This window comes from Coffea eugenioides, unplaced genomic scaffold (assembly GCF_003713205.1).
Source record: "Coffea eugenioides isolate CCC68of unplaced genomic scaffold, Ceug_1.0 ScVebR1_84;HRSCAF=423, whole genome shotgun sequence".
NCBI classification, from domain to species: Eukaryota; Viridiplantae; Streptophyta; class Magnoliopsida; order Gentianales; family Rubiaceae; genus Coffea; species Coffea eugenioides.
In genome coordinates this window covers 100,396-109,112 of record NW_020864724.1, presented here as the reverse complement: position 1 = coordinate 109,112, position 8,717 = coordinate 100,396, and positions in this window count along the sequence as shown.

The window sequence follows — 8,717 nt, the reverse complement described above, 5'->3', positions numbered from 1 at the left end:
TCACGCCCTAAAAACATGCAAACAAATACAATGAGACTCGAGAACGAGTCATAAACCAAGGCCAAACATGACCCCAATAGGGTTCCATAAACATATACAAACATTAAAGGAAACCAGAAATTTCGGAAATGTAACTAGCTTTGGCCCTGAAAAAAATAGTTTTTGTCCTCATTTTGCGGTAATGGCACAAATTTCACTACGCTTATCGGATGAGGGTACAAGACCCACCATATAGAAGCTAAAAGACAGGGCTACAATATCACATAAGGTCACTCAACCCAGTTTTGAGTGCAAACAGGTCAAAAATGCAAGATACTACATCAACAACGTAAAACAGATTCACCAAAACGTATTCTAGCGGAAACATCATAACTCAGGCTCTACAAGTCCAAATCCAGAAATTCCAAAACCATATGAAAGATAAGAAACAGGGATAAATTTCATCAGAAGGCCTCAACAACCAATTCGGAAGCAATTCCAGCCAAAACAACCAATTACAGGCGCAGTTCTCTATTTCGGGTAAAACCAGAACAGCAATAGTAATTTCGACTTATATCATTCTACACTACTCCGATTGACCTGAAATTGTTTAGGTACCTCTAAAATGTCATTCCCTACAACTTTCATGTGTTTAGATAAGGCCAATTCGGCCTCTATCTAGGACCTAAAAATTCGGACAGAATGCTCCCTTAAGAACCCGTTTTTTCAATTTTCTTCCAAAACAGAAATTGGTTGCAATTAATCACTTTTCTCACCTCCTTAAGTCATTAGAGACCATTTCCAATCATCATAGATAGCCACACAATCATGCTTATATTAAAACAGAAAAATCCCCAAAAATAATAAAATTCCATCATTTCAACCACAAATCAAGAATTAATCCATAATATTGCATCTCTTACTACCACTAAGCATGATTTAAGCATCAATTAAAGGAGGAGGATGGTTCTTCACAACTTACCTTTAAAACAAGAGAGAGAGAGCTATGGACCACCTTAACTTTCCAAACAACTCCACAAATCCACTCACTAACTCTAATTGGAGAGGTTTTATGGAGTAATTTCAAGGTTGGATGGTTAGTTGTGATGATTTGGGACAAGATTGAAATGTTTCTTCCTTATGCTTGAAGTAAGAGAGAGAGAAAGAGAGCAAGAGAGGGCCGGCTTCTTCTTGTTGTTTTCTTGAAGATTTTTGGTCATTTTTAAGCTATTTTAAGTCAAATGGTAAGAATAGGAGTAGTGGTCTTACTCAAGACCAATCCAAGGGTGACACTTGTCACCTTTAATTAAATATCTACCTAACTTTTCTCTCTCATATCAATCCAAATTGCAACCTCTACTTATCTCTTAACACCCGATAAATTAATTCCAGTATTCAAAACTTAACCTAGTTGGCCGAATTTTTCCGAACTTTTCGCACCAGTGGGTCCCACGTCCGGTATACGCTCTTAATTCCTCAAAATCCATTCGATACTAGAAAAATCATCTAAAAATTATATCTGCTCCTTAAAATTACCTAGAAAATTTTCTAATCACGGAAATGCAGAAAACAAGCCATGAAAAATTCTAAAACCTAGAAAATGAAATTTACGGGTTCTCACACTCTCTCCCCCTTAAAAGAATTTCGCCCTCGAAATTTCTCACCTTAACTCACGAAAAGGTTAGGGTATTTCGTTCGCATCTCCTCTTCCACTTCCCAGGTCGCTTCCTCTACCCCATGGTTTCTTGGTTGGATCTAATGCCTTTCTCTCGCCAACTTCATCCCAGTAAATTGGTGATCGGCATTTTCGTCCATATAATGCTTCATATGGAGCCATTTGAATCGATGAATAGTAGCTATTGTTGTACGCAAACTCTACCAAGGTCATGTGTTGACCCCAGTTGCCTCCAAAATCCAGAATGCAAGTTCGTAGCATGTCCTCGAGAGTTTGAATGGTTCGTTCTGATTGTCCATCCGTCTGTGGGTGATAGGTCGTGCTCAAGTTGAGTTTCGTCCCTAGAGTCTCCTGGAACTTTTGCCAAAACCGAGATACGAACCGTGGATCTCGATCGGAGACGATGCTCACCGGAACACCGTGCAGCTTCACAATCTCGTCCATGTACAGTTGAGCCAACTTATCCATGGAATACTTCATGTTCACCGGTAAGAAATGGGCCGACTTGGTTAATTGATCGACGATCACCCAAACGGCATCGTGTCCTCGCTTCGTTCGTGGCAATCCTGAAACGAAATCCATGGTGATGTTCTCCCACTTCCATTCAGGTATCTCAAGGGGTTGTAACAAGCCCGATGGTTTTTGATGCTCTGCTTTCACTTGTTGGCAAATGAGACATTTTTGCACGTACAGAGCAATTTCCTTCTTCATATTGTCCCACCAATAGGTTCCTTTCAGGTCTTGATACATCTTGCTACTACCCGGATGGATTGTATACTTAGATCGATGGGCTTCCTCCAGAATCTCCGTTTTCAACGATTCATCCTTCGGCACCACTATTCGATTTCGGTATTTTAAAATACCCTCAGGACCAAAATTGAAATCAGTGGTTTCCCCTTTTTCCACTTTCTCTCCCCACTTTCGTACCATCTGATCCTCCTTTTGAGCTTCTTTAATTCTCTCCAAGAGAGTGGAAGTCACTTTAATATTGCCAAAAATCACCTTATGGCTCCCAGGACAGGGTTTCCATTCACACACGGAGTCTAACAATTCCCACTCTTTGATCATTAGACTCGCGACCTGAGCTTTGCGACTTAGGGCATCGGCCACCACGTTTGCTTTTCCCGGATGGTAGTTGATGGTACAGTCGTAATCCTCCAGAAACTCCATCCACCGTCGCTGCCTCATGTTCAGTTCTTTCTGTGAGAAAAGATACCTCAAGCTTTTGTGGTCGGAGTAAACCTCGAAAGTTACTCCATATAAGTAGTGCCTCCACTTCTTCAGAGCAAAAACAACTGCAGCTAGCTCCAGATCGTGGGTCGGGTAATTTTGCTCGTGGGGTTTTAACTTCCTCGAGGCAAAAGAGATCACATTTCGGTTTTGCATTAATACACAACCCAGGCCTTCTCGGGATGCATCAGTGTACACAGCATATCCGTCCACCCCGTTTGGTAAGACTAGAACTGGAGCCATGGTCAATCTTTTCTTTAATTCTTGAAAACTTGTCTCACTTCGGGCGTTCCATAAGAACCGACCATGTTTCTTCGTCAAATCGGTTAAAGGACCAGCTAGTTTGGAGAAGTCCTTGATAAAACGCCGGTAATATCCAGCCAGTCCTAGAAAGCTGCGGACCTCTGTGGGAGTTTCTGGCCTCTTCCAATTAGTCACAGCCTCTACTTTCGCCGGGTCGACTGAAATACCCTCTTGAGAAATTACGTGCCCCAGAAAAGCAATTTTCTCCAGCCAAAATTCGCACTTGCTGAACTTGGCATACAGTTGATGGTCTCTCAGGGTTTGCAAGACAGTCTTCAAGTGTTGCTCATGCTCTTTACGGGTCTTGGAATAGACCAGGATGTCATCGATGAAGACCACTACAAATCGATCCAGGTATGGCTTAAAAACCCTATGCATTAGGTCCATGAAGGCGGCAGGAGCATTGGTTAGTCCAAAGGGCATCACTGCGAACTCGTAATGCCCATATCTCGAGTTGAAGGCGGTCTTCGGAATATCCTCCTTCCTGATTAGTAACTGGTAGTACCCTTGGCGGAGGTCCAGTTTCGAGAAGACCACCGCTCCTTGCAACTGATCAAATAGCTCATCGATATGGGGCAGTGGATACTTATTTTTAATTGTAATATTATTCAGGCCCCGATAATCAATACACATCCTCAAACCACCATCTTTTTTCTTCACAAACAGTACAGGAGCTCCCCAAGGAGACCCACTCTCTTGAATGAATCCCCGCTCCAGAAGGTCCTGTAATTGCAACTTTAGCTCCTTGAGCTCGGCAGGAGCCATTCGGTATGGTGTTTTTGAGATGGGTGAGGATCCCGGTAGCAGGTCTATTTTGAATTCAATTTCTCTTTCCGGAGGTAAAGCTAATAATTCATCAGGAAACACGTCCGGAAATTCCTTCACTACGGCCACATCCTCCACTTTCAGCTTATCTGTGGGGGTGTTAATCAAAAAGGCCAAAAATCCTTGCGCTCCTTTACTTAGCAATTTCCTAGCCCGAATGCCCGAAATCAAAGCAGATGAGGCTAACCTACCCCTTATATCCAACCTTATGGTTGCCTCACCAGGGATACGGAATTCCACCACTTTCGTTTTACAATCCAGTTGGGCATTATACTTGGCTAGCCAATCCATACCCAATATCACATCATACCCCTTAATGACCAAACTTATCAAGTCCCCTAGCAATCTTTTCTCTCCTACCCACACTTCACAATTCCTATAAACCATACTAGTGACCAACCGTTGATTCCCCGTGGGTGTACTAACTTCTAGGTCGTATGGTAAACTAGCAGGTTTTATATCGATGCCACACATGAAATCAGGGTTAACAAAGGAATGGGTGGCACCAGGATCAATTAAAACTTTGGCAAAACGGTGGAAAATAGGGATCGTACCTTCTACGACCTCTGAGGAATCTGGGACCTGTCGAGGTTCTAAGGAATAGACTCGAGCTGGCACTTTAGGTTTCGCCTCATTCCCCTTATTCGGTCCCGTATTGGTCTTTGACGTGGTTTGAGCTCCCCTTCCTTCTTGCGTCATAAGTGGGCAGGTAGCAAGCTTGTGGTCTGCGCTTCCACAACGCAGACATTTGCCTCCCTTCTTCCAGCAATTGTCTTCAGAGTGATTCGGCTTTCCGCAGTACCCGCAAGGTCCACGAGACGCCGAACCTGAGCCCTTCTGGAAGTTTCCACCTTGGCCTCTCCCGGCTGGGCCGCCCCTAGACTGAGCCCCTCTACCGGAACCTGACTGTCGTCCACCTCCAGCTCCGCGTCCAAACTTGGAGGGAGTACCTTTGTCCCCTTGTCCGGAGCTGCTTCCAGGAAAGCCCCGCTTTTTCGCCTGGAAGTTCCGGACCTGCAATCGAGCACTCTCTACCCTTTGGACCTTTTCTACGACCTCGCTAAAAGCAATGATTTGAGCCACTGCGAGGTCCTTTTGGATTTCGACGTTCAAGCCCTGGATGAAACGCCTGATTCGCCGTTGCTCTGTCATGATCAGCTCAGGCACAAATTTGGACAAACGGGTAAACTGGCTCTCGTATTCCGCCACCGATTGAGTTCCTTGACGGAGTCGAATAAACTCGTCTTCCTTCCTCTCCTGAACTAGAGGAGGGAAGAATTTTGCATTGAATTCCCGGATGAAATTCACCCAAGTCCTGGGCGTTTGTTCCCGTTCCCATTTTTGTCTTATGATGTTCCACCAGGAACGGGCCGCCCCTTCTAACTGGAATACGGCAAAATCACCTGCCGTTCATCGGTGTAGTGCAAAGCCGCAAAAATATCGACCATCTTCTCGAGCCATCGCATCGTCGAGAAATGGTTGATGTTTTGCAGCTTTGCACTACACGATGAACGGCAGCTGCCGATGCAAGTTAGAGGGCCGGTCGCAGCCGACGGAGCAAATCATCCGGATCAGAGGTCCCCCGAATGAATTTGGGTGGAGCAAACTTTTGGAAACGTTCGAGAGCTCTGTCTTCGCTCTCGACATGATTGCCAGGGTTTCCAGGATTAGGGTTTGGGTTCTGGCCTTGTTGCTGCACTACTTGTGCTAGTAGGTTAGTCATTTGCTGCATAGCGGCAGCAATTTGCACATTGGGGTCAGGGTTAGGTCCAGTAGAGGTTTCCCCAGTACCCCTATCCGGTGTGGGTTGTCTATTACCGCGCCCACGTCCCCGTCCACTACGTGTTCCTTCCATAACCTTTTACATAAAATAAATGCTATTCTAAAAAAAAAAGATAAGTTTTAGTAAATGGGTTATCCCTTGGTATTCTTTTTGTTTTCAATTTTTTTTCTACCAATGATTTCTCAAATCATGTGGTAGCGCTTTAACAAATCTATGTATCTATGATGAGACCTTAGTTCCTTTACTAGGAAAAATTTCTATTATAGTCATAATATAAGAAAAAGAACTTCTAGTATAGAGAACCAAATTAAGCTCAAAATTGGATTTGTAGATCCAAATGCTTCCTTTTGCCATTTCTGAAGTTGTAACTTGTTAAAGTTTAATTGTAGAAACTTTAGTTGTATTTTACTTGTAACTCTTCCATTACAAAACACCAAAATTATGAGTAAATGCATAATCATTTGCAAATTATATTTCTAAGATTATTTACACTACATTCTCAAACTTCCAATTTTAATTCTTCATGGACCAAAGGAGATAATAAACATAGTACATTTAAAGGATTATTCTATACTATAGATAAAAATGCCCTTTTGAGATCACTTCATGCTAAATGTTTTCAACATCTAATCCATGTACTTTGAAAAGCGTATCAATTATGATTTATTGACATAGATCTTTACTTCTAAAGAGAAGGTTGTTTCTTCTTAATATCATGGAGAAAATCTTGGGTAGCTATACTTATAATTTTGGACCATAGGTGTGCTCTTTCCATATGTCATATGTCAACCACATGTATAACAAGGATACTATGATGGCTCCCACTAAATCATATATAAATACAAGACTTATCTACATTTTCGATAAAATCAACCTCTTTGATGATCTCATCAAAACGGATGATTCAACTATTGGAGACTTGCTTTATTAGCACACAAGATGTAGAAACCTTTAACTTATGTCACATATAGAATCATTTATTGTTTTCATTAAAGAAAAGTGATTTTAAAGTCTATTTGTGATTAGCACTATTTTACCTATTTTTAGTGTGTTTTTTAGTTAAAATTGAAGAATTAAGTTCCTGATTAGTTACTTTCTATACAAGTAGTGTGCCTTAGCAAAAACATGCAAAAATATGGGTTAATGTGCAAATTTGTAGGTTTAATATTTCGTGAATTGATTCAAATCAAGAAGAGTTTGATAGCTTTGACAAACTTCGGTATTTTGACTATATCTTGAGTTACAGGTATTGGATTGAAGTAATTCTTGAGCCATTTTGAATCTAAGGCATAGGCTTCAATTCTTATGAAGATATTGAAGTTCATTTCATGCATATTCCTGGTCAAAAAGTCAAAATAAAATCAGGCAAAATTTCTATCAAAAGCTGAAACAGGGGATGACCAGTAAGGGGTATTTTGGTCATTTCATCATCTGTAGATCATTCTTGATGCATTGGAAAGCTAACTCAAATGGGTACAACTTTGATATTTTGTACAAGAGCTAATTCTACTTTCATCATCGAGAAAATTGTAGCTGAATTTGAACAAAAAATAGAACAAAGTCGAAAGTTGATGCAAAAAGTGCAAACTTGCAAAGGGAGTAGATCCATGAGGTGATCTGCAATGTAAATCACACGGATCTACCATCGTGGATCTCTTAATCGGTGCTGCAAGTTGTTCTGCAACATGCACTTATTTCACACTACTTTGTGTTCTAATTTTTTTGATAACATTCGGCTAGATCCAACTAAACTTATATTGAAAAGGTGAAAAACCGCTTCATGACAACATTATGAGCACATTTTCTTCTAAAAAAACACCTATAAATACCCCCTTATATCTCATTGATTTGAATATCTCATAGCGTGAAGTAGTATAAATAATTAGAGTTGAAGTAAAGATAGAAGTAGTTTTAGCTCTACTTTCATTTTGTGAAGTTCAAGTTGGTATAAGAGATTTGAGAGGAAAGTGAAAGCACCCTTGTACCAAGTTTATTTGAGAGATCAACTTGTAAAAGAATTCAAGGATTCAACCTTCAAAGCATTGAATAAGAATTCTTCTTCCTAAACTTTGTCGCTTGTTCTTTTTTGTCATACCTTGTTATACGTTTGTTTCATATTGGAGAGCTTTAATAAGCTCAATCTCAGCAAAAAAACTCCCTCTCTCTCGGCTAAATAAGGAAAGCTAGGGTTTGCATTGGCAGTCGCTCGCCATGGCGGCACTCCAGCCACCGGAGGGGGCTGTGGGAGGGGCGCCACCCTTGTCGAAGAGCTTTGCGGCTGTGATTACAGCTAGCAGTAGTGCTGAGGCTTTCGACCCAGGGAAAGTCTCTTCGTATAGAGGGGAACCAGCGCTCAGAATAGCGAAGAGCGACATCCTGCAATTGGCACGTCCATTCCAGCAAGCACTAGTGGGCAGATTCTCATACAGTCATCTTCCTATGGAGACTATAAGGAGGTTTTTCCTGTCGCTAGGGCTGAAGGGGGACTGTGCGGATACGAACCATATCCTCGTCAGGCCATCAGTGGAAGAGGATTATACTAGGTTATTCGTATGCCGCACATGGTTTATCAGGAGTTCGCCTATGACAATCTCTAAATGGTCCCGGGATTTTCAAACCAACAAGGAGATCTCGATTGCTCCTGTGTAGGTATGTTTTCCAGGCCTGCCATTGCCATTTTTTGAAAGGAACCCACTCAATAAGCTGGCCTCTGTCTTGGGTAGACCGCTGAAGATTGACGCAGCTACAGGAGATCTGAGGAGGTCGTTGGTCGAAACGGTGTTGGTGGAGATCGATGTAGCCCGCATACCAGTGAAAAGGATCTGGATAGGTGATGAGGAGTATGGTTTCTAGCAGAACGTGGAGTACGAGTGTGAGACCCCGTAAATTTGCCTATTTTTTTAGGATTTAATTTATTTAATT